This window comes from Passer domesticus, chromosome 2 (assembly GCF_036417665.1).
Source record: "Passer domesticus isolate bPasDom1 chromosome 2, bPasDom1.hap1, whole genome shotgun sequence".
NCBI lineage: Eukaryota > Metazoa > Chordata > Aves > Passeriformes > Passeridae > Passer > Passer domesticus.
The window spans coordinates 52,192,042-52,216,919 of NC_087475.1; the positions used below are offsets into that span (position 1 = coordinate 52,192,042).

The 24,878-nt window shown below is 36.6% G+C and overlaps 1 protein-coding gene and 1 long non-coding RNA gene across 7 annotated transcripts in view; one reads left to right on the plus strand and one right to left on the minus strand.

Annotated features, from left to right (window-relative positions):
• DACH1 (dachshund family transcription factor 1) overlaps positions 1-24,878 on the plus strand; it is a 354,945-nt gene that overhangs the window by 68,496 nt on the left and 261,571 nt on the right. The gene's annotated exons all lie outside the window — the stretch shown is intronic.
• LOC135293925 (uncharacterized) lies at positions 19,551-23,305 on the minus strand. The gene is made up of 3 exons (XR_010356038.1): positions 23,100-23,305; positions 21,945-22,000; positions 19,551-19,606 (listed from the first exon to the last, which is right to left on the minus strand). It is a non-coding gene; the product is annotated as an uncharacterized LOC135293925 (long non-coding RNA).

Consider the following 24,878-nt stretch of genomic DNA (forward strand, 5'->3'; position numbering starts at 1 on the left):
TTTCTGCAGATAAGACATCCATTTACTTAAATATTTTTTCTGAAGTAACAACTGCAGTATTTGTTTTTTCAGCCTTATAAGATAGCATTATTATTGCTACTTAGATAACAAGAGAGATATGGTATATAGAACACAATATTGTTTAACATTTTTTACCCTCCTCCTTTGGTATTACCATTTGTTTTTTCAACACAATATACTTTTTACTTGATAAAAAGTCAAATTATTACAAATAGTGGAAAAAGAGGAGACTGGTAGGAAACAAGAAATATTGGAATTTGGCATGTTTTGTTGTACTGGGACTCTTAACTGAAAAAATGGGGCATTTTGAGGATGATACTAGGAAGAGGAAAGAATAATTTGATTTAATGGATTACTTTTCTGTGACATTGGAAAATACCTAGATGGAACCTGATTTTGCTGTCTCAAACAGTGTTATCTCTCAGTTTCTGCTGAATAGGCACATGTGGATAGAGCTCACAACAGTACAGTTCTTACTCTGCTTGCTATCAGCCAGAATGGGATTCATCTCACTAACTTCTGACATTAGAAATTAGTCAGCTAGTCTGAACTAGTCATGTGGATTCTCTGAGGTCATGGACTTTATCTCTAATGGAGAGAGCCACTTTCAGGGGGTGTTGTAAGACAGTTGTAATGCATTGCTCTCTGGGGGTGCTTGTCTCTGTCTGCTCCCTCTCTTCCTCTCTCTTTGTTGACCGCAGGGGGAGCTTAGATGATTGACTTGGACCAAATGCTTGGGATTCTCATGGATTCTGCCCTAGGCATCTAGTGCAAGCTTCTTGGATAGAGATAAATCATCATCTGGAGTTGCCAATCCATGGAGCTGAAAGGCAGTGTAGGCAGATAATGGGGTAAAAACTGAGTTTCTGAAAATAGGCACACAACTACATTACATTAGGCATACAACCCTCAGTAAGCATGTTCATCCACAGCTTCAGGTTTCTAATGGAGTCAGAACTAAGCAAAGAATTTCTGTGTGTGTGCTATGGGCAACAGACATCTTTAGCATTTCTCACCAGAGCAAAACCTCTTCTTCTTTTTGAAGTGCTTTTTCTTTAACCTTACTTGAAGTGCATTTGATTCACTTCAGTACTTTCACTGAAGCTTTGTCTTTCTTTCTTTTCTCAACATGCAAGTTTTCTCTTTCCAGGTCACATTCAGTCATGGTTTAATACAGCCGTGTCCCAGCAAAGTGAATAAGATGTTGATGACATTTGTCACAAGGAACCTCTTAAAAACCATCAAGCAATGGTATGCATTTGTCATTGCTTTCCTGAGTTCTGTGTCAAGATAGGAAAGCCTCAAAGGTCTGAGGATGGGCAAAATGTGTTCATCTTAGGACAGAAGATTTGTGAACATTGATGACTTGATATAATGAATGGGTACTACTTTTATTAATGATTGGTGTTCTCAAAGGAAACGGAAGTTGGAATTAACAGAGGTTTATGCTGGCCTGTGCAGGGGATGGATACACTGAAAAGTGTATGTTTTTTCCATGCACATCTTGGAACAATCCTAATTAGTCACGCCATTAACATTTATTTAAATGAGGACAGGGATGAAGATAAATTAAAGGTGTGGACTGAAAGTAGGCCAGAACACTTCTTTTTTCATGAGATCAGTAGTTAAACTTCCCCTGACTTCAGTGAGATCAGGAATAGTTGAATTCACATGAAATGTATGAGATAGCAATTATCATATTTTTTGCATTGTGTATTTGAACACATACTTGCTTGCATGTCTCTCCTGCTAGAATGTCAGTGAGTTACTCAGATCGCTGTGCTATCTGTACTTAAAGATCTTAGTTATATGTTTCTGAAAATGTCATCTATTCCTTCAATCACTTGTAAGCCTCCTGTAATCTCTTTTTAATGTAAGCGCGCTGGAGTTTTCCCTTTTGTTTGCTGCCCTTGCATTATTTACTTTGATCCGCTGTGAGAAAATGTGAAAGTGTGTTGTCCTAAATGCTAGCATCTCACCAACAAGATTTGAGGCCTTGTACTTCACATTGAAGAAAAAGGCTCTTGTGTGAAGACGCAGGTTTTGTTTAGTTCTCTGTCCCTGGTGGGAGCCTTAATTGCATTTTCTCTCTCACACAGTGGCTGGCTAAGGAGTGCCTGCCTTCCCTGCTGATGCTGGAGTTTTCAAGCTCTATTACTCTGTGACGGAGAAAATTCCTTGGTCAAAGAAGAAAAGACTCAGATTAAAAAAAAAAAAGTTAAAAAAAAGTAGAAAAAAATGTGTTTAAGTATTGTCAGTTTACCATGTGTGGTAAACAGAACAAACAATAGACTTGCTTAACCTTCCTGCCCACCCTCTGAGACTCTCTACAAGTTTTGTATGACCTACTTTATAGAAATCACATCATATTTAGAATGTTAAATATTATGGAAAGTATAATTCCCTAGGGCAAATAAATTAGACTTCTTGGGAAAAGTGGTAAACATAAAATTATAAATGCTTTGTGTTCTCTTAATCTGTGCCAGCCCATTCTAATGCATATTTTATAACCTTTAACTGGAGTTAAAACAAAGCAAAAGTCCCCAGTTCACTTTTAAATTCTATTTCATTTATACTGGGAAAATCTTTGAGATTTCAGATGTTGCAAATACATATTTAATATCCTTGCATGGTTGTGACAGAATTTACCATAAAGTAAGGAGAAGCCTTGCAACAGATTTTAAATTGCAGTTAGCATTGATTTGCACCGAATGTTTCCTCACACAGCATGTGCTGTGCTGCACTGAGCGCTGGACAGGGCTTTCTAGAATAGCTGGAAATAATGTGAAGAATTGAGGGCTGTGTACTTGTGTGAACATGCATGGATGGAATCATGATATTATTCAAGCAAGCTTGTATATTTTTAGTCTTACGCCTGCATGTGTGTATGACAGCTTGGTGATTTTTGCACTTTGATCTGTGAATTCATGTCCCACTTAAAACCTCCATATTTTGGACAGAAAAAACCTCTTTCCATGGCAGGGGGGAAAAGCCTTATTCTATTTTTTCCCCCTGAAATTTTGTCATGTTCTTCATTGATCTGTGGTTGCTAATGGTGAAGCAATGATGTCATAGCTAGGAGGTTATTTTTTTCCATTAGTGTTCAGCTGTAAAACCTTTTAATGTAAACACTTTATATGAAAGTAGCTTTTGCCTTGCACATCCATGTCCTCCTCCTCTTGAGATTGGAGTCTGCAGAACTTAAATTATGGAATGATTAAAATAGGCACTTACATTTTTAATCCTGGTTATTCTGCACTTAACAACAAATCATCAAGACCTTTGGGCAAAACCTTATTCAAATTTTGCACAGCAAATTTGGATTTTGGGTAGCCCAAAATATCCCTGCTTGCTAATGACGTTTCTGATGTACAGCTGACACACTTCTCTCTGTAGTTTTCTCTGATAGTTGATGGGTTGTCTGTTTGTTTTTCCAAGATGTTTTAATTCTTAAACACAACTTATCTTAAAGAATTATCTCACTTACTGTACGTCTTGACAGTAGAGATCACCCAGGATGCTTTTGATAAACAGCTCTTGCGTGTGTGCTTGAGGCTATTGAAAGGATTCTGAGGGATGGGTAAAAAGGGTCAAGAAAGCTCTGGAGTTCACTTCTGTGATAAGTCTCTCAGAATTTGTTGGATCTGTTTACTTATTTTTTTTTAGGAGAAAGTCAGCTTTTCCTGTTGTTATTTGGTAGAAGTCTTTTGATGTGCGGAGGGGCATTTTAAAGGCGTCTCGCTACAGGAGGCCTAGAAGAATCCCAGAAGAATCCAGTTTCAGAAGTGGTTTGGGAAGGGACAGAATAATCACACTGCACTATCTACACTTAGCGTGTAGATAAACCTGTTTTTCTTCATGTCAATATCTGTTGTTAGAAAGGTCTCATTGCAAATATTAACACACATTGTGATGACTCATGTTTTTTCATGGAGCATTCAGAGGATGCTTAAAACAGTTTTAAAAACTGTAATTAAAAAATGTCTGGTCCATTTACTGAAAATACATTGGATTAGGTCTGAAATAGTGTATTTTTCATGGTTTGCTATATGTTTCTAGAAAGACCAGTTACTTAATTTTTTGTTACATGAAGGAATTTTTAATAGTAATTTTTTAATACCAATTCCAACTATTGCTAAATATATTCACAGTAGAAGAATTTCATGGTTAGGTCCTTCTCCTCTCAGTTCTTTGGTCTCATATAGTTAATCTAGTTCTTCAAACCTCTTCCTCCACCACATCATGCTTGTATCCATTACCAATATTCCAGGAATTTATCCCAAACCTCACTGAATGTGTCAAAACCAGATTTTTAAGGCTGAACATTTTCACTGAGGCTTTAAATCTGTTGTAAGATATTCACACAGTTTTGTCTTCTCAATGTCTTAAGTTCAGTCTGACTGAAAGAAACTTTTATGTGATGTGAAGTATTTCTTAGTAATACTGAAATAAATAAAAGGTTCTTTTACATCTCTTCTCTTGGAAGACAACTTGATGTTCTTTCTCTTTCCTAGTTAACTCATTTTGAAATTGTAACGTAAAAAATAAAATCAGGTTTTTGTCCTTCATAGACATTGTTAAGGTATAATTTTTCTGTTACATTAACAAACATTGTGGCTTAGATGCTCCTTTACTCATCAGATGGAAATTACACCTGATCATAACCTAAAAATATCTCTTCCCTTTTTACTATGCTGGTGATTTCCACCTTTTTCTTTGTTCAGAGCCCATTCTCTGAACACACCATAAAGATCTGACCTATACTTGAAATACTTTTTATTTTATTTCCACATGGAAAGGTGTTCTCAGCAGATCTGTCCTAGAAGGACATACTAGCTGTGTTTGCATTCAGCTGGTTTTCTCCTATTCCACTTAAATGTGCATCAAGTTTTATTTTGTTGTAGTCTTATAGATTAGAAATTATTGATTGGAATAGCAGTACTGGGATTAAAGGTATGTTCAGCCACAGGTTGAACATGCAGCGCTGGCATGGAGAATGCTGTATAGGAGGCTGCCTGTCTACTAATGGGAACTCCCATAACATGCTGAGACATTTTACAGCTTCTGTGATTCTTTATTCTTTCGTTAAATGTACATGAATCTTCAGGCTGCTTACTGTGAGCGAAAGCAACTATCCTCAGATTAACTGAAGCATTCATATAGAAAGAGAGAGTATTTTAGGAAGCACCTAAAATTGAAGACAAGTAGCTTTCATGAGCAGCTCAGCACTTAAATATAGCTTTAAAATTAACGTCTGGTGGAATGCTGAACATGTATTTTGTAGATCTGGAAACCTCATCCATGGCTTTATAAACCACACAACACTAAGGAAACTGAAAATTTTCTGTTGCAGTTTTACAAGAAAATCCCTAAACAGTTGGATGACTCGGATAGCTGATATGAGTGTACTTATAATAATAATTAAAATAATAGTAATGTCTTAGGTCAGTAACTATTGCCTGTTTACTCATAAGCAAGTGACTAACCCAATCTCAGTTTCGCTCTCCCTTTACATAATTACTTGTTGGAAGGGCTATAATTTGGTAGGAAGAGAAAAAAGACGTGACTTGACACCGCTCCTCATAAAGGTGGGTGGAACTAAGACTGCGGGCAAATGTCTGTTGCTCTTTTTTTTCTTGTGCTACCTTATTTTGATTCTTGTTTTAAGCATTAACCTTTGAAGACTACCTTTGCTGATATCATCTGTTTGTTTCTGCTGAGTCAGTCTACCCGCTTATAAAATTTATGTATACAGAAACTCTTGTAACCAAAGGCACTGTTCTGTTCTAATTGAATTCAGTGGCAGATCTCTCAACGATTTGATTAGTTGGTTGAACTGTGTAAAACAACATCTTTCTCTTTCTGTAAAAGAAATTCCTGCAACCCTTTCCTTTTTCTGCTTCGTTTGGTACCTTGCATCTATCTAAGGAAAGATGGCACATTCACATAGCAATATGGAATAGGAGTTGATTGTCTATGTCCAGCAGGATATTTTTTCCCAGGGATTATGAGTGGATAGAACATCTAGTCAGGTTTTGTATAAATGGATTAGAAGTATTTGAGAGGAGAATGTTTGTCATAGGTATGTGAACAGCCTTTTTAGCTGAATTATCGTGTCATATTTTAAGCACTGAATCATAAAATCCATAGCTAAAAGGACCTAGAGTAATTATTTTATTCCATGCTTTGGCCAAATACATGATTCGCTTTCCAGGCCATTTATGATATGTTTGTGTGACCTATTTAATATGAACTGATGCAGCAGAATTATTCCTATATCTGTTAGACCACCTAAAGTTTACAAGTGGTCCCCAGAAAATGAACCCCACATAAAAGAATACAGAAGTTGACCTACAGTTCAGATTGAATGAAAGAAGAATTTTCTCCTTCTGATTTTCTGACCTTTGTGTTACAAAAAACATCACAGAATTAACTTTATATCATGTCTTAAAATGTGGAAACCTGAAAATGTGCATTAAGTGAAACTGTTAGCCTCTAGCTGTAGAACACAAGAAAAATTGATAGGATTTCCACCTTACTTGATAAAGGTCCACCTTACCATTTAATTCCAGAATGGACTGTCAGATAACCTTAGGAAGCTAAAGAAAAATTTTTACTCCAGATGTTAATTGTTCATTGTAGAGACATCACATTATGTGACCAAGAAGATATTGGCTGTGTGTATTGAAAGATGTATTTTTTGTCGTAACATCGCTTTAGATTCAGGGGTACCTCTGATGGTACTGATTTCAGCATGAGTGGAATCAGGATCCTGAGAGATACGCATATATTTGGCTTGGCAGATCAGAACATAACTTCTATTTTCTTCTCTTTAGTCTTGATAGTTGAATATAATTTTTCAGGGAAATGCTTTCAAAAATATTTCATCATGTAGGGCTGCTTAAAGCTAAGCAGCATTTGACATTTTGTTCCTGGCAACACAGCTAAGCGTTTTGCAGAGAACTCAAGTGATGTTTACTGTGCTGATCCTAAGCATAAACTTGTTTGAAAACAAGGTGGTTTAGTTTGCAGTCAGATCATTGTGATTTTTATCACTGCATTTGATGTATAACAGACTGCTTAATTCTCTCTTCTTAAGAAAATCGTGTTTGAAAGAACTTTCTGCATTTTGAGCATTGTGGCAGGAACTGAAAGTTTTGTGCAAAGGAAGATGTGAAATCAAAGCAGTGCTTTTTCTTGTTGATGTGGGCTAGCTTAGACAAATGCTTTTGAAACATACTTTCTTCTCCTTGTTTGTGTTCCTCAATAAAATTCTGCCTTGCCAGACAAAATACTTAATTTTACAGGGCTGGTAGATGGTCAGGAAAATGGCGAAAAGTATAAAAGTATCCTCATAGCAAATCAAAGTAAGTACCTGGATTCAGAGGTCCAATTCTGCCGGCTTTGAGGGGAATCTCCAGAGGAAGGAAATAGAGGAGGACAGGATGAACAGCAATCTTCATACCCTGGATCACTCTAGAGCCAGTCTTGTGACCCCAATAACTCATTTCAGCTCCTACAACCCTTTGCTGCTTATTTGAAGATAATGTATATTTTATGCAATGATGAAGGCTAAATGATCAATTAAATCTGATGTACTGTGATACCAGATTGGAGTGTGTGTATGTGTGTGTGTGTGTGTGTATGTATATATGTATATATAGATATATACATACATATATTCAAGATTACAAAACCAAGTCCTGAAAATTCCTGAACACCCAACTTCAATTGCCCATGGAGCATTTGCACTAAGTTGTTATTATTAGACCAGTTTTTATTTAGTGTATCATATGCTATTTTTTATTTAGCATCCGTGTTTATTTTGGTGTGCAGGACGGTTGTTTATAGGAACTTTGGCTTATTTTCTGCAGGAACTGGAACAAATCAGGGACTGCAAAAAGAGAGAGGATGCTTTTTGTGATTGATTCAAGAGAAAGACACTCTGGCAAACCCAGTTTTGTCCCTGTTTCTGTCACAGGCTGTCTGTGTGATGCCGAGCAACTCAATTAAAGCATTTGGCAGATGGCCACTAACTGCATATAATTCATTTTCAGGGTGCTCAGCTTGAGATATGTGGGCTCTTACTAGCAGTAGTTGTTACTCTCCTTACAGCCACTGAAATCAATGGAAGTAGTGGCTGCTCAGCATGTTTGTTAGCGTAGCAGAGGAATGTGCACGTGGAGAAGGTGAAAGTTCTGAATCCTGGTGTCATCTTTCTCACTGATTCTCCCTGTGCTAGATTACCAATGATTAATTTATGCTATATGTGAAAAATTACATATAGGTAGATATTCAGAAAAGAATGCTTCAGTTGGAATCTCTGAGGTTTTTAATGAACATCCTAAAAAAGGAGCACAAGAAGCCAGTAATTTCTGTATATCTAGTCTGCTAAATTGTGTCCAATAGCTGGATGATGCATATGAATTACCCTAATACAGCCTATCCAGAGCATGGGCAGAAACATAAAGACTTGAGAAAAAATACCATGTGGTTCATATAACTAAGTAATTATTACATAATGTGAAAAACAAAAGGAGGCAAAATTCAGATTAAAACAAAAGCCATCTTCTCAGATTTCTCAGTTTCAAAATGTGTGATTTGACAACCTGAATATTGTTCTGTGTAATGTAATATATGGTATGGGAAATTAAAGTATGGCTGCACAGCTATAAATACAATTCACAGGCTAAAACTACTCCTATTAACATTGCAACTGAAAGATATAAATCAGTTCATAAATATGAAATTGCTTGCATGCTTGGCTTTTTGCAGAGTCGAGATCTAATTAGTGAAAGGCATGTTCTTGTGAAATACCAGGGTGGGAGTTGTACTTGCACCTTCTAGGACTGGGCCCTACCTTGAAATGATTATAACTATATGTCTATTTATAGCTAAGGAGACATTTGAAAGAAATATTTGTTTTATTTGTATAGCATTTTCATTGGTTTACCCTAAAGATATATGCTAGATGATAATAAAGTAATAAAAGATTGTTTTCACAGCTGTTTGTCTTTGATTACATATTTCTTTGAAGTATTGCAATAAGACAGACTTTGAACCTGGAAAGAGATCAAATAATGAATTGTTCTGCTTTGTGAAGCTTAAGAAGGGATTTTATTGTTGAAACATATAGTGCAACATAGTTTTTTTTCTTCTAACAGTTAAATAATGGTTGAAAGTACTATGAGATCATTACAGATGGACTAGATTAAAGACCTTAGGGCCAAACATTAGGAACTGTGTTAGTATTAACTAAAATAATTTCTTAAGTTCTGTCATTACCAATTTATTTTTGTTAGTTTTTCTTTTTGAACCAAAATAATATTTCAAAGAAAGTGTTTTAAATCTTTTAAATATTCATTTACTTAAAGCTAAGGATGACAGGAAACTTTAATAACTGTATGAATCCTGTGGGATTTTGTTTGTAATACAGATCGTTTGACCACACTTTGTACCCTGGATAATATATTTAGTGTTAAATTTGACTGAAAGTTGTAGAACTGTGAATAAACTTCATGGGATTTTCTCAAACTGAAAGGATTATAGCATTTAAAATGTTTCTGAGGAGATTCAAGGAAAATATTCCATTTAAAAAGAAGCTTTTTATAATGCTTTTTCTTCAAACAATATTATATCTGACACTAGGTTCACCACCTCCTCTTGCTGAAATTCATCTTGAAAGTAAGTCACAAATACCTAAGTGACAGAGAAAGATACTTGGTTTATTTTTTTCAAGGCTAGTGCACAATAAAATATCAAATAATGCAGGTCAGCATTTCACATGGTGTATTTGAGTTTTGCCTGGTTATGTTGGAAGACTATTCCTCTCTACAAGAAATACCTGTAAGTTTATAATTATATAGCTGGGATATACAAAAATGTTAAGGTATATATTTTTAAAGACCCTGAAATGTTTGTACTCTCTGTATCCATTGACTGAAATTATTTGTTGTGTTATTTAGAACAAACTTTTGTCTCTGTGGAAGAGAGAAACCTTTTAAATGATAATTTCAACAGAAACATTAGACAAAGGAATATTGTAACTTTAGAGATTTTTATGATGAAGGTGTGTTTAAGAGATGTCACTTTGATATTTTTACATTATGTCCTACATTTGTCAGCTAAAACCAGGATATTGCCTCAATGAGAAAAAGCATGTTCTGCACTTGTCAAAAGGCAGTAAGTAATGATTAAAATAGCAGTGTGAAACGCTGGGAGATTAAAGTGATGCTAATGATAAGTGAGAGAAGAAAAGGGCAAGCTATATTTTAATCCCTGAGAGAATGGTTAATGACTTCTATTGCCTGAGATTAAACTAAACCTGTCTCATCAGCTTTTTCTGCCTGGTGAAAAAAAGCTCTCTGCACTTTAATTTATTAAAGTCTTTTAAGGAAGCACATTGATCCACAGAGGTTAAACTTTAAAAAATTGTGCAAAATACACACTAAAAATGCTTTAACAAAAGTGTGACTTTGTTGCTTTAGGCAAGCTCACAGTTTTATAAAGAATTCATTGTCTATGGGTTGGTGAATTTAATTAAGGAATATTAATTACTTAAACTGAGAGGTTTGTTCCTTTTTAAACCAGAACATTTTTGCCATACTGGGGCAGGAAAAGTAGCAGTAGATTTTAGAAGATAGAAGCAGGAAAGAGCAGACTAAGTTAAAATTACTGTATGATCTGTTATGATAGTGATATCAAAAAGCCATTTTGAAAATGCCTTTCAAAACATATGCACTGCTAGGTATAATGTACTGAGTGCATTTGTTTATACTGAGTTACTGTTAATCAATTACTTTTAATAATTCTTATGATTGCAAGACAAGTGTTGTAAAATCACTCTTATATTGAGAGGCTGCCCAGTTTAGCATTGCCTTTTCAAATGGCCTGTAAAGTCTTTCTTCTCTTTGAAAGGGATTGGCAGAAGAATAGTTAATTAGACTGTTTTTAAAATACATGTGATAAAATTGTCAAGTCTGAGTTCTTAGGATAAACTGCAACATTGCAGCATGCTTGGGAAAATAAAATTTTCCTCTCAGGCAGCACTGGAAGATTTTGTTGCTTTTAACCTCCATCTTTTCATTAGACTTATTTCACATAGCATCTGTATTCTCAGCCTACAGGACAGACAATAGCTTTAGAAACAGAAAACAGATAATATTCAAACAAATACACATGGCTTGCTTAAGCCATATTCAAGTTTCAACTCCATGTTCTTTTTTATTTTTAATTGTTTTTTCCTCTTATAGGTAAGCATACTGGAGGTAAACAGTGTGCCTTTGTACTCTTTTGCAAGTTCAGTACCCATAGTGCCTTTCTGGCTCCATACTCGCAAACTGCAGTGTGCATCTCAGCTCACGGAATAAATCTGGTGCCTGTGGATACCAACAGCTCTGCTCTATATCCTTTCCCTCCTGCCTCATGGAAAGCATTTTCCCTTTTGAAATCTCCCAACCTCTGTAAATAAGGAGCCATTTAGTTACTATCTTACGTGATGGTTGTAATCCAGGTTATTTTTTAAAGCTGTTTTTTAAGTATAACTTGTTTGGTAAGTGAGTTTAAACTTGATTCATGCTTTGATGTTAATGAAACACCAATTTATCGGAAGGCCCTGCAGCCCTAATGAGCAGTTTCTTTAAAAAGAACATTTAATCAAGGTTTATTTTTAACTTGTTTAAACAGATCTAATAGTTTGTGCTGATTTCATTTCAGTATAATAATTGCTAGCAATCCTATTAGTAAGTCGTGGTACATGGAAGTTAACACAAATTCCATTCTAATGAGCGTAGTGTAACAGCAAAACCCTTGTAGTCAAGGAAAGGTTCATGTTTGAGAGGAGTGACAGAGGCACTTGGACATTTTGCTGACAGCAGATTATTTTTGTTTTTATACAAATGTCAGGCATGACTTGCTAGCATTTAAGTGGGTTTTGTTATTTTTGAGAGGTGAAGATTTTCCATATTAACTTTTTAAGGTGAAAGGAGCCACATATTTCCTGGTGTTAAGAAAAGTACTTGATCTGCTAGGATAACTCATATCTTTCTTTATACTTTACCTGTACATGAGGATTTAGCTGTAATATGCTATTTTATGAGGATAAAGTTCCACAATCCAAAAATACAACTTATGGCATTTTTTTAAATGAATATAAAATCTTGGAGGCAATTTAGTGTGAAAAGCAAATGAAATTCCAGCACTCAATTTATAGTTAAGAAAAATCTCTAAAAGAGCAAATGAAGCTGAAAAATGTGTGATCATCTGAAATACTATTTTTTATGATTAGCTTAGAGCTGCATCTGTATGTACTAGAGATTGCATAGTCACATTTTCATTGTGACTCCTGTCCTAAGTCTAAATTCTGGCTTATTGGCAAAAAATGAAGAAAAAAAGAATTATTTCTTAGTTTGAAAATACAAATACCCCATCAGTATTTTCAGCGTTAAATACAGTGTTCACATGTTACTGACTGAGTTCAGTTATTAACTTTTAATCTTTTTATCACTTAGTCTGACACCATGACATTTAAAATATGGGAAGTTTGGAGATAAATAATAAGGAGTGATTTAGGATTTTAGAACAGTACTAAAACATATTCTGATGCACTGAAAGGCCATCTGTAAGTTACACATTGTTTACAGATTTCTGGGTTTCTGATTGGAATCCAGGAGCCATGTGTTCTATAAGCTTTGGAGGTAGGCTGGAAGACAATCCCTTCAGAGAACATTGTTAATTGGATTTCAGTTGTGCAAGAAGGAATCTTGAAGTCTTTACAAATTCAGTAGTCCACCCAAACAGGTAGCATGCAGGGTCAGTATTGAGCCTGTCAGTAAGTGGAATAATCCTGGTTTTTTGCACCAGCATCTTACTGGGAAATCATTCTCTGTGATTCTTCTGCTTCTGGGGGCTGGGAGGGAGGAATATCTGCTTTCGTATTTCAGCTCTAGCTTGCTCTGTGACACTGCTTTTCTCATTTTGAAAGAAATCACAATATAGTAGTAATGATCCACTCTTTGTATACTTCCTTCTTTTTCTCCTTTGCTTCTTTGGTCACAGAACAAAAAACCTGATTTTGTCATCGTTCTTATGTATGTGATTTCAAGGACATGCTACCCATATTATTTAGAAGATGTTTGTAATGATTGCAACAAAAATTAATACAACTGCTTTGTGATGATAAGGGTGATACGGGGCAGATTGTCTGACACTGATGTGTTAAGACTTTCTTTTCTTGAATATGTTCAGGAAATTATTTTCCTCTGCCCAACAGACTCCATTTATGTGACCTGTGTTTGTGCCTGGGAAAGGATACGGTCCTGGTTTTTTTGGGGAAAGAATAGCTATAGTACTTAAAGCACCTTCCCAATGTTGCCTCCTTGCTTCCTTGCTAGAAGAAAATCTGTGAGAAGTGTTAGTCCTTGTCCCACAACCTCTCCTTGGTGAGCAGGAGGCCTGGCTACAGTCAGGGGAAGCTTCTGGTGCTCAAGGGTCTCTCTTGGGGATTCAGTATGATAACAAACAATTCTCTGTTGCCGGAAATGGGTGAGTAAAAGCATGAAACTCTGCAAGTTTCCTAAATTTCATTATGGCATTTTTAAAAAGGAAGGAAGGTTTTGAAATACATATTCTTTTGGGGTTTTATTTTGGGGAGCTGTTATGAAAAAAGTAGCATAGATGATTGTGGGAGTCAAAGCACAGCATTAGCTCAAATACTTGTGTTAAGCTCATTTTTTGCATTGATTTTTGAATATGAATAATATGGCATACCTTGAAATACCTTCAAAGGTATATATTTTTATAATAAAAATGCTTAATGCTGTCCTGCAAAACTAAAACAACTGCATCTGGTTTAGACTTAGTTTCTGTCAAATTCTTTAGAGGAATGTCAGTTCACATCTAAATACTCTTCTGGTGGAAGTTTGAAGACTTCTTTAAAGATGAGGGAAATAAATTTGGACTCATCTGTTCATTGACAAATGTATGCTCCAATGAATCACGTCATCTGACTTAAGTCCTTTTTTCTGCCTTACTAAAAACAAACTCATGCTATTTGTACTTAAGGCTCATACACACTGCACCCTGAATACTAAGTTGGAATGTATTTACAAATGTGAAAGAACCTGTGGTCCTTTCATGCATCAGGTTGTCATAGAAACTAATTAACTTTCATTTCTGTGTCAGGGCAAAGTAGTGTGATGCAGATGTAAATTGTAGTTCAGAAATCACCAGGATGAAACTGGAGAAAAAGAAAACATCAAAACCTTCATAATTCCTGCAGGACATCGGGAATGCAAAACATGTGATGGGAAGTTACAGTGTTAAATGCCTCATTTCACCTGGTCTTTTTGCATAATCTGCTTCTTCAGAAGTGCTTGGAATGTTACTAAACTGTCAAAAGAGTATGGTTTATGTATATTTCATTTATGTATGTATGTGAAAATGAATGTGTCCAGGGAGCATGTGTATGTGCATATGGAATAATGAAATTCTGATCAGAAATGGTGTCTAAAATATAAATGGCACTTACAGACTACTAACTGTTAGAGAAACTTTAAAAACTTAGAGTATAATCTTTGCTTTCTCAAATGAATTAAGCTGATTTCTCTCCAGTTAGTTTCTCTCTTTATGAGCTTTTACAATTTTCCATGAAATGTGAATATATTAATATTTTAACTGTAAGAGGTATACTTTGACTGGCTTAAGTGGTAAAGGAATGTGATTACAAGATGATTTATTGGAAGTCATTAAAAATGATTTATTGAGAGAAAAATGTTGTGTTACTATAGCCTTTTTTTCCTCTGCTGAAGATGGGGTTATGCTGTCATTTTGTCTTCTTCAGAAGAGGAAAGCAGCCTACAACAAATCAGGGAAGCATTTTGCTTTGTGTGTTACTGGCATGAATAGATGTGAAAAGAGTGTCCAGCTTGTTTTTACAACAGCGATGTAGCAAGCCTTGTGCTCCATCACAGATTCATGCTTAATAGGTCCCAGTCTCATGGGGAGAATTTGTGCATCCGTCAAGGCAGCAGGGCTGGGCAGCAATTCCATGCACACTTCCAAGAGCAGTGGCCAACCCATGCCAGTCTCATTCCTTTGCTGTTTGCTTAATTTTATGTGCTACCATTGTTTGTAGGGCTGTGCTGTGAATCAGATTAGTAATTGACCCAGATTAAACTATCTTTACTCCCTCTCTCCCCCTTTTCTCCCCCTTCAGCTCCTTGCCTCAGTTCTGAGGAGGGCCATAGGAGGTGTAAGTTCGAGGGAAAGCATGGGCCTTTGGTGACTGAAAAAGTGATGGCTTTCTTTGGATTACATTTCTTAGATGAGAAGTGTGGAAAGAAATAAAAAAGAAATCTGTGGAAAAAAAGAAATCTTCAGTGGAGTGGGTGCACAGTTTATGCTTTAATGAATACAAGACTTCTTGCTCTTGCATGTTCTCCCAGCTTGGAGTGTGAACTTAAAACAGAATGGATAATATTGCACTTAGGGAAAAAAAAAGGATAAGGGGAGGATGTGAAATTACGCAATTTTCCTATAGTCGACTCCTTCACACAGAAAGAGGGAAATATTTTTATAAATTAGAGTCATGGTAAAGCTAAAGACAGTCATAGAACTTGGTTATCTTTCAGCTAAGACAAAAAAATATGTATAAATGGAAGGTACATGAATACCCCACCACAAAAAAGAAAGAAAAAAAGGAGTTTGGTGATTATCTCTTTCCTGCTCACTTTATTTGTTAAATAGGATTTTTTTTTTCCTTCTGGCTACTCTGCAGTTTCTAGTTCTTATGAATAGCTTAGTTTCATTGTTTTGAAGTCAATGTACATTTCTTTTGAAATATGATGTAAAATGAGCTAGAGGAGAAAGAATTTATCTGAAAAGTATGTATTTCCCTTATCTTCTTTCATTGTGTGTATATATATGTTTCTATATTCAGGAAATTCATTGGCAACTCTCCAGTTGACTTCAGCAGGATAAGACCTGGCAATATAATTAGGCATATATTATTAAATGGAGGAGTCAATGTGTCACAGAAGAGTAATATGTCGTTTGCTGTAGATGTTGTAGAAGGGTAATATGGAAAGAGCTTTAAAGGAACAGCAGGCTAGTTCTGTTGAAATTTTACCAGCATGACAATCAAGTAATGGCTAATGGCAGACATTGCTTCCAATCAAAGTCTTGTTGAACTTGGTCTATTCCTGTCTTGTTCCATAAATGAAAAGACACATACCCTTGTACTCTGACCCCTAAAGTTCTATGTCTATGTAAATGGTTAAGAAAAATTGTTTATCTCTTGTGCCAAATACTAAGGGAATCCTGAAGCCAAGCTGCTATTTACACCTCATCTAGGAAAACTTAACTCTTAAGTCTTTCTTAGATTGAAGGTCTGCAGCTGAAACATTGAACCACCTGAGACTACAACTTCAGACTTATTTAAGTACTTAAATATTCAAGATGAGAAGACCCAATTGAATTTATTACAGTAGTGAAGCTTTGGGATGTCCAGTAAAGAAGCATCATCATTTTACACAAACATATACTCTTGCCTGAATCTGTCCTGTTGAGGAAGGAACATCCAGGATGGCCACTGGTGATCAAGGGCTTGCAAAGCCATCAGATTCAGCAGAAACTGAGAGAGAGGAACAAGTTTTACCTGTAAAGAAATCTGCATAACGGGGTATACAGTGTGGCAATTGGGAGGTGAGGGCAGCAATCTTCAACATCTGTGTCATAAAGGCACTGCTTGCCATAAAATTTAACCAGGCAAGGCATTGTTTACATCTCAGAGTGTAAGTCACATGGCCTCATGCAAAGTAAGGGACTCATCAGTAACCTTTGTTCTCCTTCCTGCTACCCAGAGCAAATTAGATAGTTGCGGGCTGACTGGATAACTCCAAGGCATCCAGAGGAAATTCACATTACTATCAAATGAAAGATTAATAAAAAGTTCTTTGTAAGAACGGCTGCAAGTGAATATGGTTTGATAGTGGGCACAAGCACTCGGTGGTATGTTGAATCTTCCCACAAGGCCATTTTACATAATTTATTAACAAGATCATTTTACTTTCTGATTTAAAAGATTTGTAACTATAAGCTCCTGTGTTTTCCCTGAACAAGTCACAATGCACACAGTAGGCAAAGTGTTAAAGGGCTAGGAAAATATTATTTCATCACTCCTGTTCCATTAGAATTCACTTGGGTGGCTGAGAAAATGGTTTATGGATTAGAGAGAGAAGAACAAGCTAAAACATTTCATACCTTCATCTCTGATAAATTCCCCAAACTCATTCTTTGCATCTGAGCCATAAATAACAACCATGCTTTTTGCTAAAAAGAGCTTTTTTCCTGTACCAGGTCTTTTGTCTTGGAGATGAATGCTATAATAAATTTGAAGTCTTAGGGGGGGCATTGTTTGAACTATAACATTATGGTTTACAACTGTTGCTTCTATTATGAGGAGGATAAAAAGCGACTGTGAAGCTTGATCTCTGTCACAGAAACAGATTAATATTTCAGCCTTCAGCTTGGGTCAAGTGTATGATTTTTCCCAAAAGCACCTTAGCAATTAATTATTATTCTGTTTGCATTTAAAATCTTATCCTTCTAACCATCTTTCAACCTTATCCAAATGTTATGCTTACTTTAATTCTGTATTGAATTATTTTTTTTGAACATACAAATTATGCTATAGGTCAAAACAGGTAGGAAAGTTTTAGACGAAAACGTTTTTAGAAAACAAATTCATCAAAAGACATTTTGAGGTATTCCTTCCTTATAATTGGACAAAATTTGTTTAAAAATTAAGATCGCCCTTAAAAATTTCAGTTTTGTTTCTCAGAAGATAAATCCAAACAGCTCAAATGTTTGCATTAATAAGCAAACGAAGCATGCATGCAATTATGAATTAGAATCAAGAAAATTGTTGTACCCATGAGCTCTAGCTTTAGGAGATTCTGGTCAAAAAAAGATCCTTAAGAAGAAGATAATTTGAAGAAGATAGCCTTATCGTTTAGTTTCTCCTGTGCTTCCTCTGCACAAGTTGAACTGCTTGAGGTTTCAGTTTTCAGTAATCTGGGTTTAGCACACCTAGGAAAATTAGGATCCGGGTGAAGGCCCTTCTTGACCACCTTGCTCACCTACTGGCAGGAACTCAGCTTTGTTGTAGTAATGCAAGTCTTCTGATTAAATATACCAAGAAGTGGTTCCTCTCAGTACTAATAGGCTTTCCTTGGTCTTGGTTATTCCTAACACCTAATTGTTTCTTTCTTTTGGCTATCAGGTCCCATTTACTAATTACCTTGTGTGGATCTAGTCTTGAGAGTGTGAGCTTGCAATGTACTAGTTACCTCTTGTGGGAAAAGGGGTAGTTTTGATGGAACTGGGGGCATTGGGCTTTCTGGAGAAGCTCCACTCAGAACTTCTCAGTTCAGTGCTGAGGAGGTTCAGGTTTTAAGGAGGTACTGAGGACAGTGTGGAGGAGTGCGTGCAGAGAAGAAAAATGCTACGTACATACTGCAGTATTTTAGGACAAGTATTTTTCAACACTGTAATAAATTTTAATTTCAGTTTCTAAGACATCGTCATCTCTTTTCTACCTACTTGCTCGTATTTGTTGGTTATGTGCAGGTCCAGGATCACTTGTCCAAACCTGAACACCCTTATTCCAGCACTCATCCTTCATTTAATGGATTGTAGATCTAAGGACTTTTTTGCCATTCGATTTCATGGAGACTCATGTATCAGAATGGTTTATTTCAAATTTTGTTTGTCTGCAAGCATAAAACTAAGTTAGTTATCAACAGCAATATCTTTGATATAAACAAACTTAATATTATCTAAAGACATATAGCTAAGAGCAGAATAAAGGGTGTATAAAAATGTACATTCATATGAAAAGTTGTATTGATTATATATTTCAGAGATAATCCTTAGCTATAGAATGCAGGATTTTGCAGTCCTTGCTGAAATACTTACACTCATATATGGTTTCACATATCAAAGTTTCAAAAGCATTGCAATAACAAGTCAAATTTGTGTTTAAGAAAAGACATGAAGTGAAAATAAAACAAAACTAGATTTTCCCCAACATTTTGAAAGGAATTTAAAAATGGGTGAAACTTTGTTTTATAGTATGGCTATTTTTCATTAGTTTTTTACTTAATAATTCTGTTTTGTTTCTTCATTTATACATTTGTTGGTAGACAGTTTTCTATGCTAAATCTGTCAAAACATGTACATCTATTACGGCTATAAATACACGGAGTATGGCAATAGAAACTGTTATAGTGGAAAATATAAACTATGTTGTTTTTTCTGTGCAAGTTTTAAAATTTATTGAAATTTTTAACAAGTTGCAATCATTTGGAGAAGAGTAGCCCAACTTAAAGTAAGGGGCTAGGCTGAAGTTGATATGCAGTCCTGCTACGTGGACTTTGTGGTTACAGTTGGAGTTTTACCCCTCACTTTCCCCACAGTTCAAGCTGGAACAGGGTTGATCCATCTCTCTTGCAGCTATTTTTTTTTGATCAGCTGTCTTTTCTACATGGGCAGACACTTCCATCCCTCTGTTTATTGCTCTGTGAAACTAAAATAGATGTAAAACGAAATATGATTTGTTTTGTAGTCATGCTTACAAAATCTTTTCTCCTTTTTAGATTCTCGGTATATCCTGTATGATAATTTATTTATTTATTCTTTTTTGAACAAAAATAGCATTTCAGATTTACATAGGTAGAATGCTTGAAGATTTAAGTAATATGCTTTCTGCACTCAGGAAGTTTAAAACTGTGCAGACACTCCTAAAGTTTAGCTAATGCATTTCATGACAGAATGAATATCTTTGTAAATATATTCCTGTTTAATTTTAAGTTAAACTTAGTTTTGTTAATTTGAACAGATTTTAGAAGTCTTTTATGTGTATTTAAGTACATAATAGAAAGAGAAATTTTGAATAGTACCATAACCTAAAGTTTATTAAAGGAGTTACCTGGACATGAGGGAGCTAAATTCCAGTTTTTAGTTTTGTTAGAAGTCATACATTATTTTTCCTAGCGTAGCCTTTTCATTCAGCAGTAGGAAAAAGGCAAGCCAGAACTTCTGGCTTCCTCATTATCACATATTTTTGGAGAAAATATTGCTTTCAATTGACAATCTGTAATACTTTTCTCCAGTGAAAATTCTACTTTTATCAGAAAGATCAGCATTTGCTTAAAACAATGTGTCAGGAGTCAAAAACTAAAGAAACCATTAAAATGCCCTTTCGCCTAGCCTTGACCTAATAGATACCATTATTCTTGAATATTCATACTTAAGATAAGGAAATTATGTTTAGCACTTTAAAGCATTCAAGATTTATTTCGCCATTGATTAACAAGAGTTGAGGGAACTAACTGTGCCTGGACTAAAATCAGACTCTTCTTGTAAATCTTGTGATTTACAGATGTGACATTGTAAACTGGCTTTGATTATTTTTTTCTTTTCCATTTGAAATGCTGTATATTTGTGAATCATAGTTAGGTATTGAAGTGGAAATCAAAAACTGAAAACTAATTTTGAAGGGATAAAAATGTATACAGAATAGCTGAAGAAATAAAGACAATGATAATCTTTGGAGGAATACTTGTGGTAAATGACTTCTTTCCTTTAATTCCTGTAGTGCATCCTTACTGATTGACATCTGAATGGCAGTAATTTGGGGTAATGGGTAGCTACTAATTGAGGGTGAGCTTCACTCCTTTGCAGAAGAACATTCTCAAGACCTTCCAGTATAACACTCAAATCCTGTATTAAGTGCATAAATTGGTATAGGATTTTATGTTAGCCTTCTCTGTACGAGTTAATTTTATCAGGTCCCCTTATGACAGGCGCTAAAGTGTGCTTGAAAGATGTCTGTATACATATGGTAATTTCTTACTTGTGGCTCTCTCTTCTGTATTTATGCAGCCTAGTGTCTACTGGCATTATGGCCAAAGATACGTTTTCATTGTGCTGTTCTGTCAGTGTTTCTGTGACTATTTAGTTCTAAGAGTTTTAGATGGATATGCAGTTTCATTATCGTAAGAATTGCACACTTGCAACTGGTTATGTGTATAGTTGCACAGATAACTGGGTTACATAGATGTCCTAGAACATTACTGGGAGATAACACTGCTTTTTTTGTCATTACAGTTTTCAACCAGTTGATTTACTAAACTTACAGATTTAAAATTTGCCTCCTTAAACATAGTCTCTGAATATACTATAACTGGAGTTTTGGTGGGGTTTGGGTGTTTTTTTTTTTAATCAGTTGATTGCAGTTGATGATGTATGAGGAAAATGATGCTAGTTTGATTCCTAATTCCTAATGTTTTGCTGAGTTTGCAGGATTCACAGAGTCTACACCAGTTCCTTGTAAGGGTATTTTTAGCATTAAACCCTGGGTTAGTCTTGGGACATGTGGATGACATGAGAATGTGAGCAGGACCTAAGGAGAGTGCTCAGTGAAAATTTACTCTCGGGGTTTAAATTTTATGTGCTGACCTACTGTGCTCTGTTCCAAGATCTCAGTATTTCTAGTGTTTCTCAAAGAGGCACTGGATATCTCCTCTGTGAACAGCTGATAGAAGAAAAGCCCATTTCATTTGTGTCAGAAAGAGAAAGAATGACAAAGAATATCCCCCTTCTCAGCTGAATGGTAGGGGGGAAGGAAAGGAGGAGGGGAGTGGGAAAGTCCTCCAGGAGATTGAGGGCAGGAGAAAGAAGACATCTTAAAAATTCTTCTGAAAAGAGACACAAGACATAAACTTAGTGTTCTCCCTGTTGTAAAAATTGTGGATAAAAAAGCTTGTCTACTCTAAAGATAACCCAAGTTAATAAAAATTTATAGAAGGGCTTTTATGACAAGCTTGCCTGAAATAGCAGGGAATAGAAATGCTGCTATGTACCTGCAAAGTGTGTGTTGTTCCCTCTGTCATGTCTGAACTGGAAGAGGTTTGGGGTTCTGAAAGAGATGATGCACAAAATATCCTGTTACATTTCACTGCCTTGGATATAATAAAGGTGTTGGCATTTTCCCGTATAAATATCCAATACAAACACAGAGTTTGAGATTAGGAGAAAAAAAAATACAATGAAGCGGGAATGTTGTGAGACTTCATGAGTTTCCTTCTTTTCAAAAGTAACAGTTGTATTAAAAGAGCATGAAGTCAATCAAAGTATGAGGCTGGTCTTGAAAGATATAAAGGATGCTAGATTTTAATGTGACTTGTGGACATTTAATGTCTCTCATCTTGATCCAGTGAGTACCTGAACCCCGGTAATTGGTAAGAAAACAAAGGTATTTTTGACTATTGAAGAATACTTGGTAAGAGGAAGAGGTTCAAGTGAATAATAATAAAAAAGCCCCTTCTTGTGAATCTGCCCGGGAACTTTTTTTTTTTTTTTTTTTTGCGTTATTAGCAGACAGGCCTGTGTCCTTTCCTTTGATGACGGTAACAAGTTCTATGACATTGCCACTTTGAGTTCTTGCTTCATTAGATTGGGTGACTGTTTATTTGAAATTGTAATGAAATATTTACTTTATAGAGCTATAAGGATTAGCGGCGATAATTGAGTGAGGCTGATCCGGAGCTTTCAGTGTAATAGGGCCCCCTTGTTTGAATACAGAGCGCGGGGAGAATGGAGGGGCGAGGGAGCGCGTTTCTGCCTGTCACTTTCCCTCTACATGTTGCTTTTTCTCCCGGAGATAAGTGGGCCTAATGCTGAACAAATACGGGAAATCGGGAGCCACTGAGAATCATTCGCCTCTCGCTTTCCCATGGCAGCGTGATAGACGCCCGCTCAAAAGAGCCCCCCTCCTCTCGGGCCGGCGACGAGGCTGTCACCGCCAGCAAATCCAATCGCGGAGCGGCCGCGCCGGCGGGGCCGGGGCGAGGCGGAGGGCGCGGGCGGAGGCGGGAGCCGGGCCGGGCCGGCCGGGGGGCGGCGGGCACCTGGAGCCGGGATAGGCCGCGCGGTGCCGCCGCATTGTGCCGGGGAGACGCGCCGCCATTTGCAGAGATAATGGCAGAAATTAATGCAAATGAGTGAATGGAACGAACCGCATTTTCATGCAGATCGGAGGGGCTCGCGCGGGCTGCTTGATAACAAGTCGCGGGGAGAAAAGGCCGACATTGTGAGGACTCATTTTTTCCCCATTTCTTCTCACTAGTGCCTCATAAGGGCCCTTTGTTCCCTAAGTAACTCTTTCTAAACTATTGACATTGCTCATTTATGTGAATTTCAGATTTCTCCCCCCCTTTCTTCGCCCCCCTCCCGCCCCCCGAAGTAGCCTTGGGTGATCTGGGAAAGCGTTAATTGCGGGAGGACAATGACCGGGCTGGAACGGGAACTGCGATCATTAAGTGCAATGTTGCAGTTGTCCGTGCCTCATTATAACGTGCAGACAAGGCAATAAAATGCGTGTTTCACAAACAAATCTTTTAACGAGTGGAGTTCAAGAGCCTCCAGCTGTCCAGATTTACACCTTTTTTTCCTTTTTTTCCCCTGTACTTCCCCCCTCCAGTCGTTACTGCAAATAAACTTTATGCCATTTTAGAAGATGCATTTCTACAGCAACAAAGTTCCTGCCTTCAGAAATAACTTTTCGCTGCTTCCTTCATTAACAATTAAAACCAAAACAAAACAAAAACAGCCTAAAGTGTGTGCTCTTTCAAGTTTCATAAAGAAACCTAAGTTCCTCCAAAGAAAAATAAACTCCAGTCCTTTCCACAGACACATCCCGTAGCTTTTATCTTCCTTGGTGGAATTTTTGAGTTAGGTTAGATTTTAACATTTGGAGAAGTCATATTTGTGTTTTTCTCAAGCAAGTGCAACTTTAAAGATGGAAAACATTGTCGACTTCGTGCACTTGTTTATTTTTGAAGTCTTTAAAAGAAAAAAAAATCAGGAGGAAGAGTAGCTAAATAATCAGATGTAAAGGTCATCCAGTATAAGTACAGCTGGGAACTGGTGAACTATCGGACCCAAGAGTAAAGCAGCCAGAAAGAAAAAAAAATAAAAAAATAAAAGGTAACAGATTCAGCATTGTCCAAAAGTTCCAGACCAGTGATTAATGTGTGAGATAATGGACTTGGGAAATGAGTAAACACTCCCGTGCTCCCTGCTTTGTGCTTGAATGACTTGATGACAAGGGCAGAGCAAGGTGAGAATTTAAACAGGACTACAGGAAAAGAGACAAAGCCCTGCGACAGCGGCGCGGGCGGGAGCGGGGGGGTCACTGGGTGCCTCGGGGTGTCACCGGGAGCGCACGGAGCCCCACGCAGTGCCCGGGACAGTGCCCAGGACGCGGGCATTGTAACGTCCCGGGTCCTTAAAAGGCTCGATAATGAGACGGTCTTTATTTAGTTATTAATCTATTAAAAAAAAAAAAAAAGAAAAAAAAAGAAAGAAAAAACAAAACCAAAAAACCCTTGCCTTTCTTGCTTTTGGGCTAAACCCAGTCTCGCAATCATCAGAGGTAATATTTGTTTTAAAACTTAGGGTAGAACTAAGCATGGTTTCTCTGAAGATCCTTTGATAGGTTTCACTTTCCCTAGATTTGTGTATTACTAAAGAACTTCTAAATGATGTTTTAACTTGACATGTATGAGGGTGCATTATGAGATATTTTCATTAGAAATATACTTTACCTGCAGTTATGGAATGTTGCGTTTGATGGACTTCCCCAAACATTCTCTGTATTCTTCTGCAGAGATGAAGTGGTGTTAGTCCATACCATACAGATAATGTGCCTCTGTCTCTTTAGGAATCACTAAAGGCACAAAGATGATTTCTGACAAAGCGATACTTTGTACCAATCATAATAGTTAATCTTGGAC